Genomic DNA, 11,966 nt, shown 5'->3' on the forward strand with positions numbered 1-11,966 from the left:
ATTTTGAAAAAGATTCTCATTTAGTTGCTTATTTTTTAATCCCTAAATTACCCTTTTCTTATTTAGTAGAATGGTAAGAAGTCACCGGCATACCCGTGGTAACACTATTGATTGCTATATCTTGAATAATGGTTTGGAATATAGCAGAAGGGGAGAAGAAAGAGGGAGAGAAAAGAAAGGAAAAAAAAAGGAAAAGGGCATTTTGATGATTTGATAGGGGAAGGTATTTGTATTTTATTTTTTAGAAAAATTCTAAATTAATACCCTATACTTTGAGTTTAGTGTTACTTTGGTCTCTAAACTTTAAAATGTGATAATTAATATCTAAACTTTCAAAACATGTCAATATATTACCTGCCGTTAAGCAGTTACTAATCATTTAGTACCATTTGAAAAATCACAAATACTTAAAGGCTCATGGGAGATTTTTGGCATTAGAACCAAAATACTTAAAGGCTCATGGGAGATTTTTGGCATTAACTAACCCCACTTGTGGTAGTACGTTTCCAAAGATAGAGACCAAATTGGCATTAGAACCAAAGTTTAGGTACTAAATTAATATCTTATGAATACAACGTGGGATGGCCCATTCCCAAGCCATAACCCCAATTCAGGTGCAGGCGGATTCGATTCCAAGTTTCCGCTGCGACAAGCACAGACCATACCAACTAGCTGATTATTGGCACTTATCTTTCCTTAAAGGCTCATGGGAGATTTTTGTTAAAAGATTATCAGAAATTTCCTCCGTAAAACCATAGAAGAGGGAATAAAGTTTCAACCTGTAAAACCCTAGCAGCACTATTTGCTAATTTGCAGCAAGCGAATTTTCTCTGTTCTGCGTGAAAAGGAGAAACCGTGAACCCGCTTCGCCTGTATCTTTTCAGATCAGAAGGTATTCTTTGCAACTCCCCCCTCTCCTCTCTCAAGTGCTTATCCTTCTTGTACGTCATCGATATGTTTATTCGAGTTCCCCAAAATAACCGCAGAGAGAACCGAATCATTACTTGGGTCTTTCGAATCCTCCATAGAAAAGAACCCAACAAAACTAATTCACTATTTTACATCCATAAGTAATCTACAGATAACTTCTTGGTTTTGTGAGGTTTCAACCAAAAAGAAATCGTTTTTCCCTTTCCTTTTGGTTGAAAGATTTGAGTACCAAACAAAACCCTCAAATTTCTCTTAGAGAGGAAAACCCAGTTGATGGTTTCTTGTTTTGGCTAAATTGAATCGACAAATTTCTGGTGTTTGCTCGGTGGTATTAATTGGGTTCGAGTTTGATTTGTGGTTGAAATGAGTGATTTTGATTGCCGGAAAGTTCGAAATATTTGTATTCTTGCCCACGTTGATCATGGCAAGACTACACTTGCTGATCATCTCATTGCGGGCTACTCTGGTGGGTTACTCCACCCGAAGCAAGCTGGTCGGCTGAGGTTTATGGATTACCTCGACGAAGAGCAGAGGCGGGCAATTACAATGAAGAGTTCCTCAATAGCCCTGAAGTACACGGACTACTCTATCAATCTAATAGATTCTCCGGGGCACATGGATTTCTGTAGCGAGGTCTCGACTGCTGCTCGATTGAGTGATGGTGCCTTGATCCTGGTCGATGCCGTTGAGGGAGTTCATATACAGACCCATGCTGTTCTGCGCCAGGCATGGATAGAGAAGCTTACGCCTTGTCTGGTCCTCAACAAAGTTGATCGGTTAATCACAGAACTAAAATTGAGTCCAGAAGAAGCTTATAATCGGTTGCAGAGGATTGTTCACGAAGTTAATGGGATTGTGAGTGGATACAAGTCAGAGAAGTATCTTTCTGATGTAGATTCCATACTTGCTGCCTCTGCCGGTCAGATGGGGATTGAGAGTCAGGAGTTTGTGGATGACGACGAAGAAGACACTTTCCAACCCCAAAAGGGAAATGTGGCTTTTGTTTGTGCTTTGGATGGTTGGGGCTTTTGCATTAGCAAGTTTGCTGATTTCTATGCTTTAAAACTTGGGGCAAGTACAGATGCATTGCAGAAGGCTTTGTGGGGTCCTCACTATTATAATCCCAAGACCAAGATGATTGTGGGAAAGAAGGGAATCAGTGGCTTGAGTAAGGCACGGCCTATGTTTGTGCAGTTTGTGCTTGAACCACTCTGGAATGTCTATCGGGCAGCTCTTGAATCTGATGGGGAGAAGGAATTGCTGGAGAAAGTCACCAAGTCATTCAATTTGTCTATACCTTCTCGTGAGCTTCAGAACAAGGATCCAAAAGTTGTGCTTCAAGCTATCATGAGCCGCTGGCTTCCTTTGTCTGATACAATCTTATCCATGGTGGTTAAATGTATGCCTGATCCCATTACAGCTCAGTCTTTTCAGATCTCACGGTTGCTTCCAAAGAGGGAGGTAGTGGATAATGGGGATCACTCTGATGTGCTTGTAGAGGCAGAACAAATTAGAAAATCTGTTGAGGCTTGTGATTCTAGCCCAGAAGCGCCATGTGTTGCTTTTGTATCTAAGATGTTTGCTGTGCCATTAAAAATGCTCCCCCAATGGGGACCAAATGGAGAAGTTGTGAACAATTTAATGGAAGGAGGGGCTGGGGAATCAGACGAGTGTTTCCTCGCCTTTGCAAGGATTTTCAGTGGGATTCTTTATTCAGGACAAAGAATATTTGTACTTTCGGCTTTATATGATCCATTGAGAGGGGGATTAATGCAGAAGCATGTACAGGAAGCAGAGATACATTCCTTGTATCTAATGATGGGCCAAGGTTTGAAACCTGTGGCTTCTGCAAAGGCAGGAAATGTTGTGGCAATTCGAGGTCTTGGGCAGTATATCTTGAAAAGTGCCACTCTCTCATCCACAAGAAACTGTTGGCCTTTCTCAAGTATGGTTTTCCAAGTCGCTCCAACTTTGAGAGTGGCAATTGAACCTTCTGATCCAACAGATATGGGTGCACTTATGCGGGGTCTCAGGCTTCTGAATCGAGCAGATCCATTTGTAGAGGTTACTGTTTCTGCAAGGGGGGAACAGGTGCTTGCAGCTGCAGGAGAGGTTCATCTTGAGAGATGCATAAAGGACTTGAAAGAGAGATTTGCAAGGGTAAGGCTGGAAGTCTCACCACCCCTTGTCTCTTATAAAGAAACCATTGAAGGGGAGGGATCTAATCCACTAGAGAATTTGAAGGTATTAACTGCTAGCTCTGATTATATTGAGAAGACAACACCAAATGGACGATGTGTTATTCGAGTGCATGTCATGAAACTTCCACCTATGCTCACTAAGCTGCTTGATGAAAGTGCAGATTTACTTGGTGAAATAATAGAAGGCAAACCAGGACAGAGAAACCAAATCTTGGGAACACAGAGAGGAAAGTGTACTGTTGAAGGTGATGATCCAATTGAAACACTTAAGAAATACATTGTCAATGCCATAGAGAGTGAAATTGAGACTGGAAGTAAAGAAATGGATAAAGAAAGAATTGAGAAATATAGAAGTCTGTGGCATCATTTTCTTCAGAGGATTTGGGCACTTGGGCCTAGGCAGGTGGGTCCTAATATCCTCCTTGTTCCTGATTCCAAAGGTTCAAAGATCAGTGGTTCTGTTCTTATTCGGGGCTCTCCAAATGTATCAGAGCGATTGGGGTTTGTGGATGTAGCTAGGATGAAAAATAGAGATGAAGATATACCTGATCGAGCATTGTATATGGAGGCGGAGAATCTTGAGAGCAGTGTGGTATCTGGGTTCCAACTAGCTATGGCAGCTGGACCATTGTGTGATGAATCCATGTGGGGTTTGGCATTTCTTGTAGAAGCTTATATTGTTCCATTAGGGGTGCATTCTGATGAGTCTGAATCTTCAGCTCAGCAACTAGACCAATATGGAATTTTTTCAGGACAGGTAATGACGGCTGTCAAAGATGCTTGCAGAGCAGCTGTGCTTCAGAAGAAACCTCGGCTAGTGGAAGCCATGTATTTCTGTGAACTGAACACACCAACTGAATATCTGGGGCCCATGTATGCTGTTCTCGCCAGGAGACGGGCCCGAGTTTTGAAGGAAGAGATGCAAGAAGGATCTCCATTATTTAGTGTGCATGCATATGTACCAGTTGCTGAAAGCTTTGGGTTTGCAGATGAACTTAGGAGATGGACTTCTGGAGCTTCAAGTGCTCTACTTGTACTTAGCCATTGGGAGGCACTTTCTGAGGATCCTTTTTTTGTACCCAAAACAGAAGAGGAGATTGAAGAATTTGGAGATGGTTCAAGTGTTCTACCAAACACAGCAAGAAAACTTATTGATGCTGTGAGGCGGCGGAAAGGCCTCCCTGTGGAGGAAAAAGTGGTCCAGCATGCAACAAAGCAAAGAACCCTAGCCCGTAAAGTCTGATATTATTTTTTTGAAAGGATTACCAATAGCTCTAGAAGTTCAATTGTAAGTTGGTTCATCAATTTACTGGAGAAATGGCATACATTTATAAAATCAAACTTAATTTTCACCGAGTTTATCTTTTTTTTTCAATGTTTCATGGATTGCTTTTTTTATTATAGTGAAATTGATACAATTATTTGGCCACCATTTACAAATCTCCTTGCATTCTGTTAAGTCTATTTGAAATGTCTTGGCAAGGTAACTAAGACTTGATGTAGGGAACTTCACATAGATCTTATTTGGTTGTTTTCAAGAACACTTTTTTATTTTTTCCGATTTCTTTTGAAGGGCTACACAACGGGGGGTAGCCCATCCCCCAACCCATGTGCAGGCAGGATTGGATCCCAAGTCTCTGCTACGACCAGCAGGAGACCTTACCAACCAGCTGGTTGGCACCTTGTGAGAACACTTTTTTTTTTTTTTTTTTTAATGTGGTTCAGATCAATGTTTTAAAAGCATTTTGAGGCATACACCTCAAACACCTTTTCCATGAGGCATGTGCCTCTGGTATGCCTCATGTGCCTCTTGCAGAAGGGAAGAAGGAAAGAAAAGAAAAGCAAAGGAAGATAGAAAGAAAGGAAAGAACCATGCTTCTTGTGCCTGGGAGGCTTACTACACCTCTTGTATTCTGAAGTACACCTCATGCCTCTGGGTAGTGGAAGCCTGGCTTCACACCTCTGTCAGTCTGTGTTTTAAAACATTGGTCCAAAATCCAAATAACCTATTTTTCCTGGACCCAGTTTTGGAGAATTTGTTTCAACTATAACAAGTATTTTGATGAATTGTTAAGTTTGGATCGGTTTATTATTTGAGTAGGGATAAACTGTATTTATAAAAATGGCTTCTTAGAAGTAGTAAAACTATGAACTTACCAAAAAAAGGTCATAAAGCTATAGGACTGAACCAAAAATAAATTCTAATGCCTTAGCATTTTCTTTGTTCAAAAAATTTTGGCTGTTGGTTGCACCTTATGAATGGCATGATGGTGTGACCCCCCACCCCCACCCAAAAAAAAAAAAAAAACTGGCAATGATGGAGCTTATGGAAACCAAAGTAGCAATGTTATTTTGGTTAGGTCCACTGTTTGGGTGGTTCTATTTTCAGCTAGATCTTTCGCATTTCTCCAATGCATGAGACTTTTATTCTCCTCGGTGTAGAGGGAGTGGAAAACTGGAAATTGAGAATTATTTCCTGTTAGTCATTAGGTGGATGCACAACAGACCTCTTGGTCTATAACTATCAAAAAAGAAAAAAAAAAAAAAAAACAGACCTCTTGGTCCATGATCTTTGAGTCATCATATTGGAGAAAGTAGAGCTGGGTTTCTAGGGTGGACAGCTTGTTCAGATGGATACCTAGAGAAACTGACTTAATTGATTAGGTGAGGGGTTGAAGGGTATTGGGGATTGACTATCCCTGAGCAGCTTGTTGTATTTATTTTTACCTTCTTAAGGGTGGTATCTTTCTAATTTTAGGTATATTTTTATTGCTTTAGCAAGTATTAAAGACCAATTGTTGATAGTACACAGAATGCATAATGTGTGGTCTAAGACACCCTTCTTGTGTACTAGGCCCCATCCTACTTACCCTTTTATAATTTTCTTCCCTCCTAGGAAAGAAAACTCCAAAACATGTGATTTCTTATTTCTTCCCAACCTCTTAATCCATTTTACACTTACTGCCAACTCCTCAACTAGTCTCTGCACCTTCATCATATTGTCTCTATGCTTCCATGCACCTTTTTGCTTGTTTTTAAGCCTTTCCACAGTTACCTTAGTCCCCTTCCACAATTAAATTGCCATAATTGAGTGGTCTTTCCATTTTTAGCCCTTGTAGCACTGCTAATATTTCTGCTCTGGTGGAGTTGCCACAGGACAACAGAAAATATGCCTAGCACTGTTCCTAAATTTACCACCAATGCCAGAAATGCCATGGTTCCCAAACATGCAACTTTCAAAATTTAGCTTTATTTTTCTACTGAAAGGTGGGCACCGCAACAAAGAAGCTATAGGAGCTACTCAAATTGTATTTATTCCTTGGTAGTATCTTCTTAATAGTGCATTTTTCCACTTGCCAGTCTAAGCTTCCATTTCTGAGGCAAAGAAGAAAGAAATGGAGGAATCAATCAGACAATCAATTAATCCAGGTGCTCAAGGTGGGAGCTCTGAGTGTGGAAGGAGGGAGAGAAGTAGAACAGTGATTGTACTATAGAGGATCAATAGGGACAGATCCCGAAAGATGGCAAGGTGGCGTTTAGCTGGAGAAAGAGGTTGAAGATCGAATCAAAGAATTTCCTACTTGAGGAAGCTAGAGTCAATGGGAAACCTGCGGTAAAGATTAAGGAGTTTTAGGTAGCATTGGTACTGCTAGTGGGAGATGCTATAGACTGGTCCGGAGGATTTATAGAGGGTGCAATTTCTTCCAAAAGGGATGGTGAATGGAAAGCAGGGAAAGAAGTTGATGAAAGAAGATATTTGTAGAAAGAAAAAGCAATGATAAAGTTCACTGATAAAAAAAAAGCAGTGACAAAGTTTTATAGCTCTCTATCAATATTTTGGGCAAGGGAAGAAGCAGTTTGTTTTTCTGAAAGAACTGAAGGTGTAGGCTGGATGGAGATATTAATATCATTTAAGTATGCATCTATGAAATGTAGGACCTGCCTTGACATGGTGTTCTTTATGGTTATCATATTGATGGTCCTCGAGGATTGAAGCATGGGCATTGATTTGACAGCAGTGTTATCCTTATAGATCCTTATGCAAAACTAGTTGAAGGTTGCAGATTATTTTTGGAGATGTCAAAGATAAGCTCTCTAAGTTTCTTGGAATTTATGAATTTACTAGCTTGCCTTTTGATTCGGTAGAAAATTACAATTTTTTTGATCAGTAAAAAGAAATTTCATTGATGAAAATAGAAATTACAGGGGTTACAGTTTATGAGTAGCCTCGGCTACCTCACTACAATGTAATGTATCCTCTATTAAATTGATTTTTCACTCTTACAGTTGAGCCCAGAAACAGTGATCCCTGATTACCCCTTGTTTGGCTAGCTGGTCTGCAAATCCATTTGCTGCTCTATGGGTCCACTGAATTGAAAGCTGCATGTCCTTGGATAGACTTTTAATCTTCTTGATGTCATTTCTGAATATCCAGGGTGTGCTGTCATGTTGTTTTAGCCAACTGATGATAACCTTGGAATCCCCTTCCACAACCAGCCTTTCCACCCCCATCTCCTTAGCTTTCTGTATCCCATATGCCATTGCCTTCAGTTCAGCTGTAGTGGAATTTCCAATTCCAATGGGACCCGAATACAGCCCCAACACATTTCCTCTTTCATTTCTTATAACCCCTCCAGTTCTAGATCTTCCTGGGTTTCCAAAACTGCTTCCATCAAAGTTTAATTTGATAAAACCTGGTTCAGGGGGCACCCACTCCTTCAGGATCTTCTTTTTTGCCAAGGAAGAGATAGCAACTGACCTCCAATTCCTCATCATACATTTTTGCCGAGGGGGAAAATTACAAATTTCCAAAAGCATTCCTGAGGTAAGTTAAATAAGTTTTATGTATGGTTCTGTTTCAATTGTTCTATTTAAAATATACATTTTTTTCCATGACTGATTGTTATATCAGGTATAAGTTCAATCTGCTCTTGGATGCATGTCCAAGTGAGTAGTCAGATTATTTGCACACTTCTTTTGCTTTTGCTATTAATCTAGGACAACGCTTAGATGTATATCCGTTAATCTAAACATTTTTGAATAAGTGCTTTTTATGTTAACTGAAAACCATTTGTCAATGTAATTTATTCTTTGGTATTGTCATCATGTAACCATATTGGATGAATCAATATATTGGTTTTGTGGGTAGCTGCATTCACCACCTTGCATTTGTATCCAAGTTACATGTGTCTTGTGTCTGGTGCATCTTGTTATGTTCTGACATCAGTTTTATTTTATATGTGTCTTATGTACAGAAAAATCTTGTTAAATATGGAATGAATGTTCGTTCATTTACTGCTGTTAAGGGGCTGGATCCAGACATATGTGGCAGCTACCTTGTGGTGATCGAGAAGGTACTGGTTTGTCGAGTTTAGGTGGATAGGATATCTGAGCTGAAGAAAAAAGATCTAGGGTCTTGTTACTTCCATGGGGAACTTCACTCTATTTCTTAGGATAAGATCATCAAGTCTATGTTCTTTCTAATCTTTTTACTATGATATCTAGGTTGAACTTAAAACTCTTCTTTCACTGTTTCAGTTGCTTTAGTATTTAACAAGACCATGACCTAGACCTTTGAGATCACCCTAGGAAACTGGAAAATTTAGGTAAAAGTTGACAAGGCCCACATACCTTTTTGGTTTTTTACTGGTTCCAATTTCCATCTAGTGCACACTTGAGAAAGATTGAGGTGCTTACTTTTTTCATAGGATTTCAGGTTGCTAACCCATCTCATCTAATGCCCTTAGCAAGTGAAGGGGATATGGTCAATACAATCAGGTGTAGCTCAGGTTGCTAATCTATCTCTTCTAATGCCCTTAGCAAGTGAAGGGAATATGGTCAATACAATTAGATGTAGCAAAATAATTATGTGGATTGGAGACTCAGTCATTTTTTTTTTTCAGGAAAGAAGATGACAGAATCTCATTAAGATGGAAACTGCTACATGAGAAGATGTACAACAGCATCGAGGCATAGATAAGGGAACTCAAGAATTACATAGGCAAAGAACTGTCACTATACAGACTCCCTAAGAGCACCAGATTTAGCCTTAGTCAATTGCCTTAACTTTACAATCTTGTCTTATGATAATAGCCTTTGAACTGTAGTGATCATTATGGGGAATTTTTCCTTCTGCAATACAAGCTTGTTCATTGTGGAACTTGGAAGGGAAGAATTTTTGTAAAACAATCCTGTCTGTTGCATAAGATCTCCAAAGATCTCAATCAGTTCATATATCATAGACTAGTCTTGGCTCATAAGTAGTTCAACATGAACAGAATTGACTTTGATTTTAAATGGGAAGAATTAAGAGTTTTGCACATTTTGTTTTACTTTTGTCTATTTCATGTCATGCCACAAAGGACATGGTTTGGAGTAGCAAGAAATGATTAGAAGGCCCATAGTTTAACAATGGATGACTCTGAATAGAGTTGAGTGGCAACAAGATTCATGTAGCTTTCCCTTATAGTTGATATAAGGCTTAGCTGGCCCCATTTGATCAGTAAATAAAGATTTTATTAACTTCAATTGAGGTATTACAACAAGGTTTTACACTAATAGACAATTTTAGAGTTTTTTTTTTGGTGATTTGACATTTTAAGATTCCTAGAACCTTGTTTTACACTTCTGCCTTAAACTTGCTAGGATTAGTAAGTCATAGATGTTATATCCGAAAACTATTATCAATAAAAACAGATGTTCGCTAAAAATAGTAAAAGTTTAATACTTTTTTTTTGCTCAATAAAATAAAAGTTGGGGTGCAACACAAGGATTTCCCAGGAGGTCACCCATCCTAGTACTACTAGTAAAAGTTCAATATTTGTCAAACTGGATAGAGATAACTAAGAGCCCTTCAGATTTCAATCAATATATCATTTTCTTTGCTGATAAAAAAAGTATCCTCATTTTCCTTTAAAACTGTCATAGAGGACGTTTTAAAACTTCCATAGAGGAAATTACATTGAAATTGGGATCCATATGGAAACAATTAGACTGCTTTAATAGGCTGCCTATACTTGTAAATTAGTTGCTGTGCCTATGAATCATGGTACCCATGAACCAGAAAAACTAATGTCCATTGACCACCTGTTTAGCCGATACATATAGCCCTTCCATTAGCTGTTCTTCTAACCAAATTGAAAGTGGTGTTGTATATTAATAAATGAATTCAGTTACTGATCAAAAAGGGGGGGGGGGATCTATTCAATAGTAGGTCTTGAGTCTTCATACATGTGACAGGTGGCAAGTTATAGGGCCCAAACCCATATAAGCATCCTGCATCACTGAGATCCCAACCCGAGATATTCCCTATGCATAATAATATATAATCAGCCACTGAAACATGTCTAGGGCTGGTATAATGTAGGTGAGCTGGACCTTGCAATTACAATCTGACGAAGTATCTATTTTGTGGATGGTCTGATGCGCAAACATTGATGTGATTAAAGCAACAAATCATTCTCATGACTTCAATTGTTTTAGAAAACGTACTGTGAATAAGAATTTAAGTTGATTTCAAGGTTTTTGAGTGTTCTACTGACACTTGGCTTAGCTGATGCTTTGAGGTGCATGTGTCACTATTCTTTGAAAAGAGAAATAATTTAGCTTGCCATTGTAAATGCTATTGTTGTTGTTGTTGTTATTTTCCTTTTTGAATGATAACCAGTGATCTATCTTTTTACCTATTATAGGTATCATTACACATCAAGGGCCATTTAACTACCTCCCTTTATTATACTGTTTTTCTTTTGACTTTATCTTCTTTTGATCAATATTCTTTTGACTTTATTTTCATGGTTGCCTTCTTAGGTAATTGATCCATACCGGTCAGGCAAATCTTTTCTTAATGTTTTTCCCCATATTAGAACTTGGTATTCTCATCTGGTCGTATTTCTGTGTAAGTTTTGGTTTCTTCAACTCTTGGAACCTTGTGTTCTTTTCAGGATTTGGTGTTGGTCACAGGTCACGTGCATGATACTAAAACAAAAGGTTAATCTTCTGTCTTCCTGTCTCTCCCTTTCCCTCTCTGGCCTTCGGTTAGCATTTTTTTTTAATAACCATACCTTTGACTGACATTTTTTTCCTTGGTTACAGGTATATGGGTATGGGAAACCCCATTAAGTTGGATATTGGTGGAGTAAGAACATTTGTGCTTTACCTTGATACAGAAGGATTCGAAAGTGTTGGGAAATCTAATGTATATGATGAGAGGTAATAATTTGATATTCTAGTATCATGTGCAGTCTTGGTTCTTTGTTCTTCATTTCTAATTTCTTCTTTGGCAGGATTTTTCCATGGCAAATATTATGAGTTCTGTGTTTATCTATTACCTGGCCACCTGAGACAGTCTGTTCTCTACACCATAACTTTTGTTAGTTTTAAAATTCCTTTTGGTTATATTTATTAGGGAGCTCTTTTAGCTTATCTCTTGTGATAAGTACTGAAATTTAGTGTTATGATTTGTAGGTTCAACCATTATACTAAGTGGACTTTTTGGAAGACGCACTATTTGTATTTGAACAATTTATTTTGGATATTATAATAACCGTGAAATTTATAGACTTTGTTTTAAATTGCATTTTTATATAAATTGTTTAAGTTTTTATGTATAAATTGTCATGGAGTTTGAATTAAGGTACAAAAGTACAGAAAAAATGTTGACCTCGTATTCGAATAAAAAAAAGGATTTAAGCTGGCGGTTGTTAAGACCACCGTCTAAAAGGAACTAATGCGGTGGTCCAGACCGCTGACTAGAAGAGTCAGGCAATTTGAGGCAAAGTATAAGGCGGTGGTTCGGAATGCCGTCTAAAAGGGTCACATAATGTTTGGCGAGAC

General features: G+C 38.5%; 1 pseudogene across 5 annotated transcripts; it reads left to right on the plus strand.

The window, feature by feature from the left end:
- The first annotated feature begins 574 nt into the window (after positions 1–574).
- LOC148847686 (uncharacterized) lies at positions 575–11,741 on the plus strand (annotated as a pseudogene). Of its 5 annotated transcripts, none has more exons than XR_016100696.1 (6): positions 575–4,419; positions 8,387–8,485; positions 11,075–11,120; positions 11,226–11,342; positions 11,417–11,502; positions 11,598–11,741. The product of XR_016100696.1 is annotated as an uncharacterized LOC148847686, transcript variant X3 (transcript). The 5 variants fall into 5 exon arrangements; XR_016100695.1 differs by having other exon boundaries at positions 11,417–11,477; XR_016100694.1 differs by having other exon boundaries at positions 11,417–11,741.
- Positions 11,742–11,966: the final 225 nt, after the last annotated feature.

This window comes from Nelumbo lutea, chromosome 6, assembly GCF_056320005.1.
Source record: "Nelumbo lutea isolate HS-2025 chromosome 6, American lotus-T2T, whole genome shotgun sequence".
NCBI classification, from domain to species: Eukaryota; Viridiplantae; Streptophyta; class Magnoliopsida; order Proteales; family Nelumbonaceae; genus Nelumbo; species Nelumbo lutea.